This window comes from Elephas maximus, chromosome 10 (genome assembly GCF_024166365.1).
Source record: "Elephas maximus indicus isolate mEleMax1 chromosome 10, mEleMax1 primary haplotype, whole genome shotgun sequence".
NCBI lineage: Eukaryota > Metazoa > Chordata > Mammalia > Proboscidea > Elephantidae > Elephas > Elephas maximus.
The window spans coordinates 53,176,270-53,197,101 of NC_064828.1; positions in this window are offsets into that span (position 1 = coordinate 53,176,270).

Below are 20,832 nucleotides of genomic sequence, written 5' to 3' on the forward strand. Positions count from 1 at the left end.
GAGAGCTCACAGAGATTAAATAACTGTCTTCAACAGCACAGCTGATGTAACAGGGACTGGTTTTAAAAACTTTCATTTTCTTTACTCTATCCTTCAAAACCGATCTTAGATACCACCTCGTCCTGAAATCTATTTCTGACCAATATTTAGTTACAGTAACCAACTCCTTGATGCTACTTCTAAATCTTGTATGTGCAACCTTCATTACTTAATATATGGCATATTCAGGGAGAAACAATCTTTTCTAAGCAATAATCTCTAAAGGGTGTTTTAGTAGCTGAGAACAAACTGGACCTCAGAAACTTGACATTCATTTTTGGGCAGGGTACACTGATTACAGATCATTTTTATCTATAATAATGCCTGCCAGGAATTTTTACAGATAATAACTATTTTAATTTGGAGTGAGTGAGCCATCCATACAGTAATAAGTGTATGGTTTGCTACCAATTGAGTATAAATACATGCAATAAACTATTAAAGGATGTAATTTGTAGTTCTGACTCTCTTCATTGTGCACATGATGAAAATTCTTAGAGAAATAAATAGAATATTCTTTTTCTTGTCCATCTCAGGGTTCTTTTTCATTATTTATATTTTGCTGACTTTTTCCTATATGCTAATATGCTCTAATTTTACATTCAATTTTTTATTAAAAAGTTTTTAGTAGGGCCTTCATTACTGCTACTAGAAAATTTTTACTTTCTACTTATGCACGGATAAAGTTTACTTTAGATATTATCAACTGTGCTATTAGAATATTTTGTTCATTCTAAAGGTCCCATGTTGTGCAAGTCAAGTATCACATTTTATTTTCTGTGAATACAATGCAATGTAAATAGTTCCCAGTGGAGTTGGGCAAAGTGGATGTAGTGTTTCCGATGGACTTTAAGGTTTGTGCCACTAATTAATTGATTAATTATTATGAAGCTAATGTATGGTTCTTCTTGTTTTTAAGTTTCTGTTTTACTTCAGTAGATTTTTTATTTGTATGTGCTTCCTCTAATCTTTTTTGAGTAATTTGGTGAATGGTCATAGGGAATAGGTAGGGAGCATAACTGGAGGTTGTACCAAAGTGGGTTTTTTTGTTATCACCTTGACCATGGCTCTAAATTAAGGTTTAATCTGCAAAACTAGAGCATAAATAGAAAATTAATAATAACTATTATTAGACATTTATTGAATGTGTACTAAGTTTCATTAGTTCTCCAAATTATCTTATGTCTTAGGTATTATCACCCCCAATTTGTGTATATAAACCAAATCATTAAAAGGCAAATAACTTGCCCAAAATCTGGCAGATAATATGTGATGGAGCCTTAACACTGCAATTTGACACATGTTGTAATTCTATGGGATCAACACTCAAGTATGTTATGCCTGTTGTTGTGTTGTAATTTATTTATTCACATGCCTCGAGAGTAGAGATATGCTGTCTTCATTGCAGTATCCTCAGCCTCAGCTATGTCTGGCACAATCTAATGGGAGAAATTGACAATAAAAAACAGCAACGAATCTAGCCTAAGAAACAGCTATAAGGGCTACAAAGAAAAACAGAACACAGAATCGTGAAAGTGGAATATTTTCCAGATAGCATTGTCAGGAATAGCTTCTTTCAAAAGATGATATTTGAGCCTAAATGAAGTGAGGGGGCAAGACATACAATCATCAAGGAGAAGGAAGAGTATACTTGATAAAGAGAAGAACAAGTCAAGGCTCCTGAAGCTGGCATAGGATCCTGTGATTCAGGGCTCCAGTGATTGAAGAACAGCAAAAAGTCAATGTGGCTAAAGGGAGGTCAAAATGTTGGAAAAGTGGTCATTGAAAGAGTGGGACCAATTAGTTTGTATCCTTGGAAACCATGTCTTAGTTATTTCATACTGCTACAACAGAAATATCAGAAGTGTTCTTGTTATTGTTGTTAGGTGCTGTTGAGTTGGTTCCAACTCAGCCACCCTATGTACAACAGAAGGAAACACTTGCCTGTCCTGCGCCGTCCTCACAATTGTTGCTATGTTTGAGCCCATTATTGCAGTCACTGTGTCAATGCATCTCATCTAGGGTCTTCCTTTTTTTTGCTGACACTTTACCAAGGATGATGTCCTTCTTCGGGGACTGGTCCAAAGTATGGGAGACAAAGTACGGGAGACAAAGTCTCGCCACCCTTGCTTTAGTTTGTCTGTCAGTTTGCTGTGTTGGCTTGCCTGTTGCTGTGATGCTTGAAGCTATGCCACCAGTATTTCAAATACCAGCAGGGTCACCCATGGTAGAAAGGTTTCAGTGGAGCTTCCAGACTAAGACAGACTAGGAAAAAGGACCTATTGCTCTACTTCTAAAAAAATTGGCCAGTGAAAACCTTGTGAATAGCAGCAAAATCACAAGTGGATGGCTTTAACAAACAGAAATGTATTTGCTCACAGTTTAGGAAGATAGAAGCCCAAATTCAGGGTGCTAGATATAAGGAAAGGCTTTCTGTCTCTGTCCACTCTGGAGGAAGGTCCCTGTCTCTTCAGCTTCTGCTTCCTGGTTCCTTGGAGATCTTCATGTGTTCGGGCATTTATTTTACTACATCTCTCTTCTGCTGGTTTGTTTAATCTCTTTTATATTTTAAAAGAGATTGACTCAAGATAAACCCTACACTAATCTTGGCATTAATATAACAAAGACAACCCTTTCACCCATTCCAGTGGGATTATCACCACAGGCGTAGAGGTTAGGATTTTCAACACATATTTTGGGGGGACATAATTCAATCTGTAACAGGGAGTTAGGATCTTTTTTTTTTTTTTAAGTCATTAAAGAATTTTGAACAGGTGAATGTGATAATATGACATCTTTTTAAGAAGACCTCTCTGACTATTAGATGAAGAATTAAATATGGAAAATAAGGATAAAAGCTCATTTCAGCGCTGATTGAATTACACGTATCATTAAATCTAGAAACTTTTCTGGAAGTGACAGATGCCTTTTGCACAATAAAATCAAATATAAAAATTTCAAATATCCATCTTTATTTTGGATATTTTTTAGTTTTAAATAAGGAAAAATGATTTCTGATGTTAAAAAATACATATCTACAATTAAGTCTATCAACATGAATTGCTAAAAGGTATTGAAGTTATATGTTGGTAACAATAAAGAACAAACATTTATAAAATAATCAATCCCTTTTATTTAGTAGATATTTTGAGATTTTAATAATTTTAATGAAAGGCATATGTTTCATATTCTTTCTTCTTATTTTTTAAATTAACTCAATAGGCAATGTTTCTACTGCTGTTTACTAACCAAACAAAATGATATCTACATTGTCACTTTGACAATGTTTATGAAAACATGGAAATGTTCAAACATGACATTTGTATTTCACCACTTTAAGACGTTGTTTTCATACTGAATGTCAATAGAAAAGAAATAAATTCACAGTGTTGATGTACATTCTTATGACTAGAAAATAAGCATAATATTTTTCTTTCCTTCAGGCAAAAGTTGACATTCCTCATGGCATTATTCCTTAGGCTTACAAATCTTTCCTTGCATAAGCAGAAGTCATTTTCCTATTGTGACTTCACAGAATTTAACTGCTATATGGATATACAAATACATTAATGAATTTCATTTTCCGGGCTTTTTTTGGCATCTGAAACACATGTATACATAAATGAATTAAAATGCCTTAGCATGACTTTATATTATAAATTAGTATATTTTATGTGACATATTGAAAAGAAAAAAACAAACCCATTGCCCTCAAGTAGATTCCAACTCATAGTGGCGCTACAGGACAGAGTAGAACTACCCCATAAGGTTTCCAAGGAGTGGCTGGTGGATTCGAATTGGTGACCTACTGATTAGCAGTTGAGCTCTTAACCGTTGTGCCACTAGGGCTCCATGTGACATATATGCAACTTTATATTCTTTATAGTCATCAGAGAATGTGCAACTTAACCATTCTTGATTATTGTTGTTTGAAGAGGGCTTCTAAGAAAACTTTAGCATAATAATAATATTATTATTATGATTTCTAGGAAAATGGAAACAATAAAAAACATAGCTCTAGATTCTGTTTTTTAGGAATATCCCTTTCGGTTCATTCTCGTGACTTAATTGAGGTGCATCACTTATGTTAGAACCAAACCAAGAGATTTATGTGTGGCAATTAACGCTTCTCACTGCACTTATACACACAGTATAAGTGTGGCAAAATGAGGCAAATAAATTCAAGGATACAAAATATAAAAATCTCAAGTCCAAAGACTTCATGAAATATCTACTACAGAAACTGAATTGCCATGGGATTTTTGTTTAGAAAGTTTTTTCTAATGTACGAAATTTGTTTAAAGGAATTATGTCAATGTGTGTACAGGTATTACTGGTAATTATGATAGCATATTTATTGTACAAATTAGCCTGTGGCTAATTTTCAAAAACAAAATGAAATTTGAAAAGCAATTGAATAAGCAGCAAATTAAATTATTATTATTTTTTTTTCACAAAAACACAACTAAGCAGATTTTTTTTCTCATTGGGACTGAGAAAGAAAATTGTCCCAGACCTCATTGGTACAGAACATTTTTGCATGATGTAATTCAGTCCTTTGTGGACATAATTGATATTCTGAATTAAATACTTGAATGCTATCCTGATGAGATAAAAACTCCTTCTGGCAAGCTAGGGTTATCAATTAAACAGACTGCTTAATACTCTGAAAAATCTTAAAAATTTTCTGTTTTGTATTACTTTTTCCTGGGCTTTTTTCCCCCTCTTAAGGCAAAACTGAACTATACTTTTGACACATGGTTGTAATTATTTAGTCTGAGAAACTTATCTAATATCACATTTATTCCACTGAACATGAAGGCATATATTCATCAATAAACATGGCTCTATGTTTTTTTTTTATGCATTAAATTTTTCAGAATAAGAGCTCTCGTAGATGGTATAGATAAAATCTAAGCAGCTCATGCTATATGACAGGCTCTATTCAAGCCACTTACATGTTTTATTATTTCATTAGTCTCAAAATAATCCTGCATATAAAAATGCTACTCTTCTCATTTTCCAAGTGAGGAATCTGAAGTACAATGAGATTAAGAAATGTAATCAGGTCCTCACAATGGTGAAAAACACATATGTTAGATACTTGATTCATTTCAAAGAAGCACAAAAAATATTAAATTTCCAGTGAAAGTAATCCTATCCATTATACAGTACAATTTCAAAAGTGGCAATTTTTCTAATCATCAAAGATGAAATCATATGAATTTTTTAGTTATTTATCAAATCCCCTTGATAGAAAAGGTTTCAATGTAATAAACCATTCATAAGCATTTTAAAGAAACAAAATAGTTCTTCAATTGCTTATAATAAAGCAGTTTATTTACCTCCTCAGAATACTGTACATTAGTTAAAATGTTTTAGGGATTTGGCATTACTGAGCTGTGTTTCAGAATTAAAATTTTAATGAATGATATATCTCAACTATAAAATAAAAATATAAACGTATGTATAATTGGGCTTCATATAAACTTCCATATTTATATTTTTACTCTTCTCCAAAAATATTATGAACTACCAGAATATTTAAAACCCACTGAAAAGGCTTATTCATGCATGCTTGTATTTAAATATTAGTTGAGTATAATGTTATGTAAAAGGCAATAAACCTGGTGTGTAAAAATATTGAGTTTATTTCTCTAACAAATGTTTCTAAATACCTTTGTAGCCTTTCCTGGTTCATAGAATTCTTCCTCAGTCATTAAATGAAATATTTTGAGTTCTTAACAGTGTTTTTCTAGATCTTGGTGATACAGCAAAAGACAAAAAGTGAAACATGAACATAACTTCATGCCTCTGCCTTTAGGTATCTTATATTCCAGTGGTAGAGGACAGAAAACAAATATATAAATAAACTATTTAATTGGTTAGAGCAGCATTTATCAACCTTGCCAAACTTGACATTTTGGACTGTTAATTCCTTATTCTTCATTGTGGGCTCCTATTTTTGCTTATTTTAGAATGTTTATCAGAATCTACCCACTAGATGCCAGTAACCCTTCCCCTACAGTTATAACAATCAAAAATGTCTCCAGATATTTCCAAATATCTCTTGAGTGAATAGAAGAAGGTACAAAATTGCCCTCCCCCCAGTTGAGAAATTTTGGGTTAGATCATTATAATGTTCTGGAAAAACAAAGTAAGACAAAACAAAGAATTGGAATAAGACTCGGTTGTGTGCTGGATCAGGCAATTGTAATTTGAAATAATCCCTCCATAACCCTCACTAATTGTCATCTTCATGGCAAGTGCAGGAACCCAGACATGTCTTTAGGGGCAATGCCCCCTGACTGCAGGTCTTTGGCCAGCTACTTGTTTCTGGGTCACATCTCATTCAGCTCAGCCTGTCTCGTGTCACTGAGGGAAGCACAGGTACTTTCAGGGTAGTTTAGAGATCCAGGTCATGAATGCACCCACCATAGGAAATGCCTTGATGGCTAAGGCTTACAGTTCCACAAAAATGTGGTCAAGGTCATTGTTCAGGCATGACGCTTTATATGCCCTAGCCACTGATTCTTATGGTGCCCCACTCTCTGCCACATAAATATACTTGACCATGGACACTTAATCTAATGTCATACAGAAGTGGCTAGGTTTTATATTAAATTCTTTACATGGATTATTACATTTACACTCCCAAAAATCTTGTGCTCTTGCTCGCTATACTGTGCTTTCCCCTGTATATATAGTTCCTTGTGGATGCCATAATAAATCACCATAGACTTGGTGCTTGAAACAAGAGAAATTTGATCTCTCATAGTTCTGGAGGTCAGAACTCTGAAATCAAGGTGTCAACAAGGCTGTACTGTCTGTGAAGGCTCTAGGGGAGAATCCATTCCTTGCTTTTCCAGCTTCTGGTGGCTCTAGGCATTCCTTGGCTTGTGGTCAAATCATTTCAATTTCTGCTTCTGCCTTCACATAGCTTTCTCTGCGTGTCTCATCTCTCTTTGTATTTTTCTCATAAGAATACCACTGAAAAGGTGACTAACATCATTAATCATCATGGAAATGCTAGTTAAAACAGTGAGATAACACTGGATCTGTTTATCGATTTCTTAAAAAGGTCAACATACACCCATCCTAAAACCCAGCAATTTCAATCCTATGTATCTATGAATTTATGCAAGAAAAGTGAAAAATAAATATTCATAGAAAGAGTTGTACAAAGAATATCGGCCTAATTATTAATAACCATGACTAGAAGCGATGTAAATATACATCAACAAGAAATTGCATCAACTTGTAGTAAGTGCCAGCAATGAAATACCACTCGGTAATTACAAAGAATAAACTACTATTACACAATGCAACATGGATAAATTTCAAAAATACTTTCAGTGAGTTAAAAACAAACGAACAAACAAAAAAAACACATGACAATACCATTTATATGAAGCTCAAGAACAGATAAAACCAATGTAAAATGATAAAAATCAGAAATGGGTGTATACCAGGCATGTGGGGACTTATTGAGGTGTTGGAAATGCTGTATATCTTGTTGGGAATTTTGTTTATAGTGAAGTAACATTTAACAAAACTCATTAAATAGTACATTAAGATTTCTAAGCATTTTACTATATCTGACTTTTCCTTTTTTTAAAAAAAAAAAACTAACAATAATCTTTGTGAAGAGGAGCCAGGCTTTCAATTTTTTTCTTCCTTTGAAGTTAGTTGCATGCCATAATTACATATACATTTTTAGGACACAGATTGTCTAAGTTTGATTCTTGGCTCAAGAATGGAATTTGTGGAATTTCAGGGAAGTTATTTGACCTTCTTATGATATTTCCCTCTGTTGCAAAGTAGGGATATTTAGAGTACCAACAACAGAGTATTAGTGAAAATTAAATGAAATAACACATGTAGTTCTTGATGGCTGCAGTTTTTGTTTTTATTCTTTATTTTGTGAAGTCACATGTACATGTATTTTCTCCCTCCATAATTGATGCCTCTCTGAAATATTCCTGTTTTCTTCTATCTCACATTTCAACTTCATTTACCTGAAGAAGGAAATGGTAGAAACGTTGGTCTGGTAACTTAATTTTTCCTTCCTTTTTCTGAGAAGAGGTTGCCACTTAGGGAAAGGCAAATAAGCGGATAAAATAATAATTGCAGAGCACAATAGCCAAACCTACGTTAGCCTTGTTATGCTCAGATCTTCTTTCTATTAAGTGTGCTCTCTATCTCTCTCTCTCTCTCTCTCACACACACACACACACACACACAGAGAAATAGAGAGAAGCTGTGGGGATACTTATTTTGTTCTGCAATGTGTAAACAGGTAGCTTAGTTGAGCACATTCTCAAGTATCATGTGATTGATCTGCTTATTATTTGCAGCATAAGCCGCATTGTGGCTTCCATATCTTTGCTCAAGTTTCATTCTCCACAAGAAAATACTTTCTTGATGCACTTATGTATATCCACGTTCTTCAAGGCCCTCAACAAACTCATCTGCTCTGGAAGTTTCCCTATGGGAATTATAGGTGACTTCAAGATCTCCTTTTTTTAAATTTATGTGAAATTGCAACTTAATGTCTAATTATTTTTAAACTTATTTCAAAAGGCATCTTTGTCCCTTTTCAAATAATAAGTACCTTGAGAATAGAGACAGCAAAAAGCAGCCAATTCTCTGGGAATGAGCGAAAAGTCATATTTTAGAATATGAGATGGACTTGAGCTAATACCTGGTTTTACAAAGAAAGTAAAGTCTGGGAAAACCTAAAGGGCCTATACAAACTCTCAGAGAGACCATAGATTGTCTACTTGAATGAAGAGAACTTGACATCATGGTTGCAAGTCTTGAGCTGCTGCTTTTTAGTCTGTTACCTCAAACAAGCTTTACAAAATGTTTTCTAATCTGTTAAAATTCCTTGTCCTTTCCTCCGATTAAAATTAACTTAATGTTAGAAAAAGAATGTTTTGGAAAGACACATCTCAGAGGAACTCTTGCTAATTTAATATGTGACTTTTTTTTTACATGTTAAATCAAGGATATTGTGCTTATTTTGCATGAATAAGCTATATGTTAATATTTTTTCTCCATAGTCTTATATAGATTTGCTTATTCTGGCATATTTTTTTTTATATGATGAATACCACTGTCAAGCCAGGAACGATAGTAGAAATAGTCATTGTCATGATATCTAATTAAAACAGAGTATGTTATCAACCTTAATTTAAAATTATATGTTTACATATGTATGTGTGTGTGTACATGTGAAACTGCATGTCTAAGAACCATTTTTAAAAAGTTTTAGGTCATACAATCTATGACTTATGCCCTATTACTAAATTCTAAACCAGTAATCCAATTCTACCAGTGGAGATTTTAATAGAGGTACACTGGGTGTCAGTATCAGTACATAGAGATTGGGGACATTAGGTGCAAATGTAAATTTGTCACAGAGTACAATTTTTCTATTGCTAATTACTTGATATTTCGCCTTTTAGGATAAATCCCTCGTTTCTTCTCCACACAAAAGCATTTCAGAAGATTAATTAGTTCTTCGTTAAATAATTAAGCATTTTATCTCTACATTGCCTGAAAGCAGTTGTAAATTACGTTTTGCCCATGCTGCTAATTTGATGTCCAGCAAAAAGACTTGCCTGTGGAAATTTTATAAATCAAGCTTATGATATACTGGCCGTAGTTTGCACGTCTCGCTTCCATTTCCTCTTGGTGGTTGATAATGCACATGGAGCCACATGAGTGATAACCTGACAGAAGAGGCAGCTTTGGAAAGCCATACTCACATTAATACAAACTATTCCAAGTTGTTACATGGAACATTTCTCTCTTTAATTAAGAAGAAAAAGATGGCAAAGAATATGCTGCTTCATCAAGTTTTGCATATGAATCATTCCTAAAGTGAACTTTTAAAACAAATGCCATGCTTTCTGTCAGGAAAGAATGAAATATAAATCTTCATGGTCTTTTACCATAGCTAGGTCAGCAATTAAGTCTCTGATAACAAGAAAAATAAATTTGATATTTAGTTATACTTATTCAGTTATACTCATTAAGTTTGCAGAAACCCTGGTGGCATAGTGGTTAAGTGCTACAGCTGCTAACCAAAGGGTCTGCAGGTCGAATTCGCCAGGCGCTCCTTGGAAACTCTATGGGGCAGTTCTCCTCTGTCCTATAGGGTCACTATGAGTCGAAATTGACTCGATGGCACTGGGTTTATTAAGTTTATAAACCAAACTATCTGTATTATAGAAGTGCACCTGATTTTGTCAAGACAATATGTGAGTCCAGGGTGTGAGTTTATAATACAGATTTCTTGATGTGTAGAGTCTAGGAGAACCAGTTTCTCTATGAAATAACAGAAGCGACTTCAACTTTCTGAGGCTGTGTCTTATTCTTCGTTAAATTACTGGCACCTAGACCAGAGCCTCCCACATAGAAATCCTTCAGGAAGAAAGGGCATCTAAGTAAAATCAGCGTAGGAATATAATTAGATCTCAAAAGTGCATTTAAAGGCTTTATCATTTATTGGACACCACTCTAAACCCTGGTGGAGTAGTGGTTAAGTGCTACGGCTGCCAATGAAAGGGTTGGCAGTTCAAATCCACCAGGCGCTCCTTGGAAACTCTATGGGGCAGCTCTACTCTGTCCTATAGGGTCGCTATGAGTCGGAATCGACTCGACAGTGTTAGGTTTTCATTTCTGTTAAAAAAGAAAAAAAAAAAAAAAAGAGCTGTGTCATAGTAAGGTTACTTAAATAGAGAAAAGGAACATGAAGGGAGGTTCAAAGAAAGGTGGCTTTGCCTCAGAAAGAGTTGATGATGTAAAAACCGGAAGGCTGAAACTGTAGTAGTTTAACCCAATAAGGCTTCAGATTAAAAAAAAAAAAAAAAAAAACCGAACCCATTACTGTTGAGTTGATTCCAACTAATGGCCACCATGTAGGAAACACAAAAATGGAATGGCTGCCACTCTTTGGTTGAAGTCACCTGACTGCTACTTTGTAGGCTTTTGAATGTAGAAAGTAAGTCTTCTGCTCAGTGTCCCCTACTGCTTCCTGAGCATATGGTATAAAAAAGGTTCTCAATAAAATTGTATTTTGTTTACTTGAACAGTTGAAGACAGGGAGCTTAAAGAAATATAGAAATCATCTTAACATCTTACTAATGAAAAATTTTTCATGTAGAAACATATATAATTTTCCAGAAACAAAATACATTTTAGAGGACATAGTCCGTAATAACACTTTATGTTTCAGAAGAAAAACTGTACTTAAGCTTATATTTTGGACACACATTAAAGCATTATATTGTTTTTTTATTACTGTTCTAGAAATATTTCACACTTGTCTTTTGGCAGTCATATTTGCAAAAGTAAATCAATAAATAAATTATAAACTGATCAATATTTTATTCTTTCCCTCATGGTCTTTTATTTTACTATGAGTAGTTTCAGTGCTTAAGCCGGTGCTTTATAATTTGAAATGATTTTAATGTCAAGCAGGAGACTATTAAAAACAAATGACATCTCTTTGGCAAAGCATTTGATGCCTTAAATGATTTTTTATGTAACTGAAAATATTCAGCATTCAAGCACTGAAAGAGCTTGCATGCCACAGTAGCTACAAAACTTGAAGTTTAGATTCTTTCTTAATGGCAGAAACATAAGCTATGGTTCTGCACAGGCCAGATTTCAAAAGGCGAAGTTTAATCCTTATAATACTGAAAGTTTGAATAGATATATTGTATATACTTAGCTGCTTACTCTAAGTAGGAATGTCTGAGACAGGAAATGAACGTCCCAGGCAGAAGCAAATCAATCTCAGAGGAATTATAATGCAAAGTGGCATAATGATGGACATACAATGTGCTTTACCTTGTGAATGTAAGACTGCATAAGACAGAAGAAGGCTGACAAATTGATTGTTCTGCCTTTTCCTTAGTATTATGTGCCATGTCACTTTTGAGGCTCTTAGATAAGACCTGATTGCTCCTCAGTCCTTATTAGTTACTTTTCAGAATTCCTTTATTACCAGATTTGTCACCATGAATCCATGAATCCTTGCCTTGGCACTTTGACAAACCGGATTGGACTGTTTAACTGGAATTGATAAATATCTTCCATTTCCTTCCTGAAAAAAGGAATAAATATTTATTCTGTTTCCTGGATTTTGTATGTAATCGACAGCTAGAAACACCATTGGAATAGTAATAATAAAATCTCCTTTGTTTACTCCAAAGCATTAAATAGAAATGTGTAGAAATACATTTGGAATTTCTTCCACACACAGAATATGCTGAGTAAGTATGTATGAATTCTGTACCATTCTAATTTTATAATTAAGAAAATTATTCATTTCTCAGATTTAGTCATAACTGACCAAATGATTCAGACGTTACATCACACTGTGCCTCTTAAATGGCCGGTGATATGATCATAAAGACAATTGGGTTGTCATTTATTGTAAAAACTATGTTTTTATCTTTTTTAGGCATTAATAACACATTTCAGAGTATGAGTGGTACATATTTTGGTTGCTGTTTTTTGCTTTCCTGGATATATGATTTATTATTGCCATGTTTATGGTTTGTTCCCATGCATTGAATATTTACACCCAACACCAGAACTTTCAAGCATTCTAAGAATAATTCAACTGCTGTTGTTGCTGTCGAGTAGGTTCCAACTCATGGTGACAGTATGTATACCAGAAGGAAACATTGCCAAATTCTGTGCTATCTTCATGATTGTTAGTATGTTTGCATCCAATGTTGTGGCTATAATACAGCTACCCCACTGCCATCAAGTTGATTCTGACTGATAGCAACACTATAGGACAGGGTAGAACTGCCCCACAGGATATCTAAGGCTGTAAACCCTTTCAAAAGAAAACTGCCCAATCTTCCTCTTGTAGACAGGCTGATGTGTTAGCAGCTGAGTGCTTTAACCACTGTGCCACCAGGACTTCATAATACAGCTTTTTACTGTTGTTGTTAGAGGCCGCCGAGTCAGATCCAACTCATAGTGAACCTATGTACAACAGAATGAAACACTGCCCTATCCTGTGTCATTCTCAAAATCCTTGTCATACTCGAGCCCATTGTTGTAGCCACTGTGTCAGTCCATCACATTGAAGATCTTCCTCTTTTTCGCTGACCCTCTACTCTGTCAAACATGATGTCCTTCTCCAGGGGCTGATTCCGCCGGATAACACGTCCAAAGTGTGTGAGACATACTCTCACCATCCTTGCTTCTAAGAAGCATTCTGGTTGAAATTCTTCTAAGACAGATTTGTTCCTTCTTTTGGCAGCCCATTGTATATTCAATACACTTCACCAACACCAATACCATAATTCAAAGGTGTTGACTTTTCTTTGGTCTTCCTTATTCATTGTACAGCTTTTGCATTCATATGAAGAGATTGAAAACATCATGTCTTGGGTTAAGCGCACCTTAGACTTCAAGGTGACATCTTAGGTTTTTAACACTTTAAAGAGTTCTTTTGTAGCAGATTTGTCTAATGCAATGCATCCTTTGATTTCTTGACTGCTCTTTCCATGGGTGTTGATTGTGGATTGAAGTAAAATGAAAACCTTGACAATTTCAGCCTTTTCTCTGTTTATCATTAGGTTGCCTATCGGTCCAGTTTTGAGGACTTTTGTTCATTTATGTTGAGGTGTAATCCAAACTGAAGGCTGTAGTCTTTGATCTTCATCAGTAACTGCTTCAAGTACTCTTCACTTTCAGCAGGCAAGATTGCATCTTCTGCATAATGCAAGTTGTTAATGAGTCTTCCTCCAATCTTTATGCCACATTCTTCTTTATATAGTTCATCGTCTTGAATTATTTGCTCAGCATACACATTGAATAAAAATAAGTACGGTCAAAAGATAACATCCCTGACACAAACCTTCCTGACTTTAAACCACGCAGTATCCTCTTTTTCTGTTTTAATGACTGCCTCTTGATCTATGTATAGGTTCCCCATGAGCACAATTAAGCATTCTGAGATTCCCATTCTCTGTAATGTTGTCCACAATTTGTTTTGATTCACACAGTTAAATGCCTTTGCATAGTCAATAAAACACAGGTAAACATCTTTCTGGTATTCCCTGCTTTCAGGGAGGATTCATTTGACTTCAACAATGATTTGCCTGGTTCCAGGTCCTCTTCTGAATCAATCTTGAATTTCTGGTAGTTCCCTGTCATACTGTTGCAACCACTCTTGAATGATCTTCAGCAAAATTTTACTTACGTGTTATTAATGATATTGCTTGATAATTTCCACATTTGGTGGCATCACTTTTCTTTGGAATGGACATAAATATGGTTCTTTTCTGGTTGGTTGCCCAGGTAGCTCTCTTCCAGGTTTCTTGGCATAGACAAGTGAACAATTCTAGTGCTGCATCAGTTTGTTGGAAAATCTTAGTTGATATTCCTTCATTCCTGGAGTCTGTTTTTCACAGATGCCTTCAGTACAGCTTGGGCCTCTTCCTTCAGTATCATCAGTTGCTGATCATATCTACCTCCTGAAATGTTGGAATGTCAACCAATTCTTTTTGATGCAGTGACCCCGTGTATTTATTCCATCTCCTTTTGATGCTTCCTGTGTAGTTCAATATTTTTCCCGTAGAATCATTCAATATCACAACTCGAGGCTCGATTTTTTTTTCTTCAGTTCTTTCAGCTTGACAAATTCTGAGCATGTTCTTCCCTTTAGGTTTTCTAACTCCAGGTCTTTGAACATGTCATAATATTTTACCTTGTCTTCTCGAGCTGCCCTTTGAAATTTTCTGTTCAGATCTTTCATTTCATTCCTTCCATTTACTTTGGCTACTCAATGTTCAAGAGCAAGTTTCGGAGTCTCTTTAGACATCTATTTTGGTCTTTTCTTTCTTTCATGTCTTTTTAATGATCTCTTGCTTTCTTTATACGTAATTTCCTTGATGTCATTCCACAACTCATCTGGTCTTCAGTCATTAGGGTTCAATGAGTCAAATTTATTCTTGAGATGGTCTCCAAATTTAGGTAGATATACTCAAGGTCATATTTTGGTTCTCATAGACTTCATTTTCTTCAGCTTCATATGAAACTTGTCCACTGGTATTTTAATACTGGTGGCATAGCTTCCAGCATTACAGCAACACACAAGCCCCCACAGTACGACAAACTGACAGGTGTGTGGAAACTCCTATAATACAACTAGTGAGTTTTAAATATCAGCCTTTTGGCCATTCTTACAAGTTTAATAGCTGTAAGATTTCAGGAATCAATATATGCTAAAATTAACATCATCAATTAACATATTGTCCCAATTTATAATCTGTATTGTTGTTAGATGTCTTAGAGTTTGTTCCGACTCACAGCGACCCTGTGCACAACAGAATGAAGCACTGCTCGGTCCTGCACCATCCTTACAACCATTGTTATTCTTGAGCTCATTGTTGCAGCCACCGTGTCAATCCACCTAGTTAAGGGTCTTCCTCTTTTCTGCTGACCCTGTACTCTGCCAAGCATGCTGTCCTTCTCCAGGGACTGATTCCTCCTGACAACACGTCCAAAGTATGTAAGACACAGCCTCGCCATCCTTGCTTCTGAGGAGCATTCTGGTTGTACTTCTTCTAAAACAGATTTGTTCGTTCTTTTGGCAGTCCATGGTATATTCAATATTCGTCACCAACACAACAATTCAAAGGCATCAATTCTTCTTCGGTCTTCCCTATTCATTGTCCAGCTTTCACATGCATATGATGTGATTGAAAATACCATGCCGCGGGTCAGGTGGAACTTAGTTTTCAAGGTGACATCTTTGCTTTTCAACACTTTAAATGGGTCTTTTGCAACAGATTTACCCAGTGCAATGCATCTTTTGATTTCTTGACTGCTGCTTCCATGGCTGTTGATTGTGGATCCAAGTGAAATGAAATCCTTGACAACTTCAATCTTTTCTCCGTTTATCATGATGTTGCTCATTGGTCCAGTTGTGAGAATTTTTGTTTTCTTTATGTTGAGGTACAATCAATACTGAAGGCTGTGGTCTTTGATCTTCATTAGTAAGTGCTTCAAGTCCTCTTCACTTTCAGCAAGCAAGGTTGTGTCTTCTGCATAACCTGTATTAACATACTAAAATCTAGTAATACTTAAATGAGCTCCTCTGAAATTTAAGTAATGATTTCTCTTTTACCTGAACATAATTCAAATATCAAATGTCAAGACTGAAATGATTTTACAACAGTTTCTTCTTTGCAAGGCAAGAATTTTAACATAATTTTATTAAATGCAGAGCTATACCTCCTACATTTTCTGATTTGTAAGATAGCCCATGGTTTTAGATACAGAATATTATTATTTAATTCATGTATTTTTATGTAATATATCCTCTTTTTAACTGGTTTCAATGATTCCAATTAGTTTTTATCATATCTCATTCTCCAGTTGTAATCTTTGATTTCTTTTTGAGTCAGGTAGGTAGATGATATATTTTATGAACTTAAGCATATTTCAAAACTCCTTGTTTTTTGCTTTTCCTAATGTAAATATTAAGATTTTTTGGTCTCATGTTTTGGAGGAGGGCTCACAACACAGCACAGGAGGCATCCTTTGCAACCTGACTTGCCAGCTATAATTCCTGCTTCAATCACTTCAGAGGGTCTATCCTTAGACAAGATTTTTAAGTCCTCTCTGCCTCAGTTTCTTCACTACTTGAAGAGTGATAACACTAACATTTACCTGATAGAAAATTTGCTCTGGATATACTGTGCCAAGTGTGTAAACCTCCAATAAATAGTTCATTGCTAACCCCTATAGTTGACACCACACTGACTCCTGACATTTATTGTTGAAGAAAAAAACAGAGAAAAACAAGACAAATCTGAACTTAATTACATAATGGCTAATATAGCCCCTAAATTTGATGTAGATATGTTTTACTTTATCTTGGCGTTTTTAAAATTACAATTATATTTCACATTTGGGTCTTGTTTCCTCGATTTTATCTGGATTATGTTGAACTCTTTTGATTTACTTTCTCAGATTATTTTTCAGCTCAGGAAATTGCTTAAACTTGTTCTATAATAGGCTGAGAGGTAGATGACACGTGCTTCCCTTCTGTCTTTACTTGCTTATTAATCAAATCCCCCTCAGATCTATAGTCTCAGCAAGAAGTCAGGTATATATGGAAGAGTCTAACCAACTCCCTGCGATTAATGCAGTTCTGCTGTCCTGAGATAACATTATTCTTGGCCAAAAGTCTTGGTTCTCTGGGATAGAACAAACAGAAAGTGTGAAGGTCTTGATTCTGTCATCATGTACCGCACAAAGGTTTTTACCCCAATCTAGAAAGATGCAGTTGACTACCTGCAGTTCAACACTGTTACCACTTCCTTTTCAACTGTTTTTCAAGAATGGACAGCCTGTGACGCTATGTGTAAAAAAAGAGGGTGGGTTCCTCAGAAAACAGCCCACACAGAGAATGAATAGATGGAATTTCGTATTGGTACAAGCCTTGCATTTATGAACCATGTGTTCAGAAAATAAAGAAAAGATAAAAGGTCTTTTTGTAACATCTCCTGAGAGCCGTCTCTTTCTGCTTTTGGCAAAAGAGCATGCATGGTTATTGACTTTTTAAATTCTGACCAACAATTAAGGGTAAATCCTCTCAGATTCTTGCAAGTCTTTAGTCCTAGATTTTAGCAGCAAAGGCTGATTTATTCTTTCTAATGGTATATTTAGGTAGATATCTGTAAGAGGCTTCACCGTTTAGTTATAATCAGTTGAATTTAAGTGACTTTTTTTTTTTTTGTCTCATTTGGAAGTCTACATGTTTAATGAGCCTTGAAAACTGTAATATGAATTACTTATTTTCCCAAGTGATTTTCCAAGTAATGGCATATCAGGTATAAATAAGTTTGAGGGAAAAAATCTATGATAATAAATATAACAATAATAACTAAAATTAATAGGCCATGCATGCATTATGTTGCAGTCGCTGTGCATAGTGTTTTTACATGGAAATCTCATTTGCTATTCAACAATAGCAATATAAGATAGGCTACTTATTACTATCACTGTATTACAAGTTAAATAACAACAACCACAACAATGAAAGCAATTGTAGAAACATGAAGTAGATTTTGTAAGACCACATTCAGCTGGCATCTGTATGCAGATTCCAGAAGCGCATTCTGGAATTTGAAAAGCTCCCCATTAAAACTGTTTGGGGTGTTTTAGGTTAAAGAGGTACCTTAGTTGGAAAATTACTCAGAGCATCTAATGGACCCCCTTGCATTGTACATCCATCGTATTACTTGTCTCATTCTGCTTCTCATCAGTGGGTGACATTTCCCTTTTCCTAGAAACAACCAAATTAAACTATTTCAATATTTGTATTCATATATCTGAGAAACATGGTTACACTAATTTTTCAGTTCTTGGATTGCCTGTGAGTACTTAGCTTGGAAAATGAGTAACTCTTACTGCCCCTCCAACACCCTACACATGGAAGTTTCCTATCCTACTATATTCCCAATGCAGTGTTCAGTATTTTCATTGTTATGACTAAGTAAATGTAATTTACAGCTTATCAGTACAGTATACTATGTTTACTTTTTGTTTCTTACAGAACATTTTATTTTCCTTTAAATTGATAAATTCTGGTTTTGGTTGTCATTAGTTTGTTTTTTTCTATTTAATAACTAATTCATTTAAAAACTCTGCCCCAACTGTCTCTCTCTATATTTCTTCTCAATCTGATCACACATATCAAGTACTTTATCAATTTTATCTTCTTGAAGTCATGACTACCAGAGCCTCTTGTTGTATGTAGTTAGGTGCTGTTGAAGAGGTACCGACTCCATAGTGTCCCTATATACAACAGAAGGAAACGCTGCCCGGTCCTACATCATCCTCACAATCTTTTTTATGCTTGAGCATGTTGTTCCAGTCACTGTGTCAATCCATCTCTTTGAGAAAAAAAAAGGGTCTTCCTTTTTTTCCCTGACCCTCTACTTTGTCAAGCATGATGTTCTTCTCCAGGCACAGATCCCTTCTGATAACATGTCCAAAGTGTGTGAGACGAAGTCTAGCCATTCTCACTTCTAAGGAGCATTCTGCTTGTACTTCTTCCGAGACAGATTTGTTAGTTCTTCTGGCAGTCCATGGTATATTCTATATTGTTTGCAAACAGCATAATTCAAAGGCATCAATTCTTCTTAGGTCTTCCTTATTCATTGTCCAGCTTTAACATGCGTATGAGGTGACTGAAAATATCATGGCTTGGGTCAGGTGCACTTTAGTCCTCTGACTTGCCTCAATATGGACATGCTGCTCTTGAGGCTTGATAAATGCTTGTAATTTCTCTCCTGTGTTAACTTCTGTCATGGGTTGGATCTACTACTTCATGCATACCAAGCCTTCCCTCCTGTTTAATTCTCTCATCTTATGGGGACATCAACTCTACCAGTTTCCTGAAAGGGATGTGGGGAGTGGAAAGTAAAATCCATTGAAATCATGCATATCTGAAAAATTTCATCTTCTTACATACTTACATAACAATTAGGCTGGGTATAGAATTCTAAAGGTCCCTAGGTGGCAAAAATGGTGTGCACTCAACTGCTAACCTAAAGTGGTACCACAGAGGGAAAGTCCTGGGGATCTGCTTTCATAAAGGTTATAGCCAAGAAAATGCTATGGAATAGGTCTACTCTGTAACACATGTGGTTGCCGTGAGTCATACAACAACAAAAATAGAATTTTAAGTGGAAAATTCTTTTTCTTCTCAATTTTAAGGCATCGTTTCATTGCCTTTAACTTTTAGTGTTACTCTGGAGAAGTTTCAACCCATTGTATGATTGATTATTTGTAAGTAAATTGTTTTTAATTTTCAATATTTCAGTCTTTACTTTTTTTTCTGTTCTTACTCATTATTTCATGATGACTTATGACCTTAATGAGGGTCTATTTATGTTTACCATGGTGGATACTTGATAGTACCTTTCCTTTAGAAAGTCAAACAATCTAATTTGAGGACTTTCCTTTATATGTTGATGATTTTTTCCTTCCCTATTTCTCTTTTCTGGAACTGTTCTTATTCAGAAACTATCTTCTTATGGTGACTAAATATTTCTTTTTTGCTTTTCTCTTAGCTTCCCATCTGTTTTTATTTTTGCTCTAACTTATGATATTTCCTTACATTTATCTAAGAAAATTTAATGAATAATTTAATAATTATATTTTTAAATGGATTTTAATCACTTTCTTGTTTTCTGCTTTTTCTAAAGTATTCTTATTTGTGTTCTTGTTTTATGGATGCAATATATTCTCTTATATCATCGAGACTTTTTGCAATTGTCTTCTCCTGACACAGTTTGGATTTGTCCAAGTACTTTTACAGATATATATATATATATTATATATATATACATATTTGGTATTTCTTCTCACTTTCTTCAGCTGTCTGGATATTCTTTTTTTTTTTTTTTAATTTTATTCTGCTTTAACTGAAAGTTTACGAATCAAGTCAGTCCCTCATACAAAAATTTATATGTACCTTGCTATCTACTCCTAATTGCTCTCCCCCTAATGAGACTCACACGCCTTCTCTCCACTCTCTCTTTTCATGTCCATTCGGTCTGCTTCTAACCCCCTCTACTCTCTCATCTCCCTCCAGAAAGGAGATGCCAACATAGTCTCATGTATCTACTTGATTCAAGACGCTCATTCTTCACCAGTATCATTTTCTATTCCATTGTTCACTCCAATCCCTGTCTGGAGACTTGGCTTTGGGAAAGGTTCCTGTCCTGGGCTAACAGA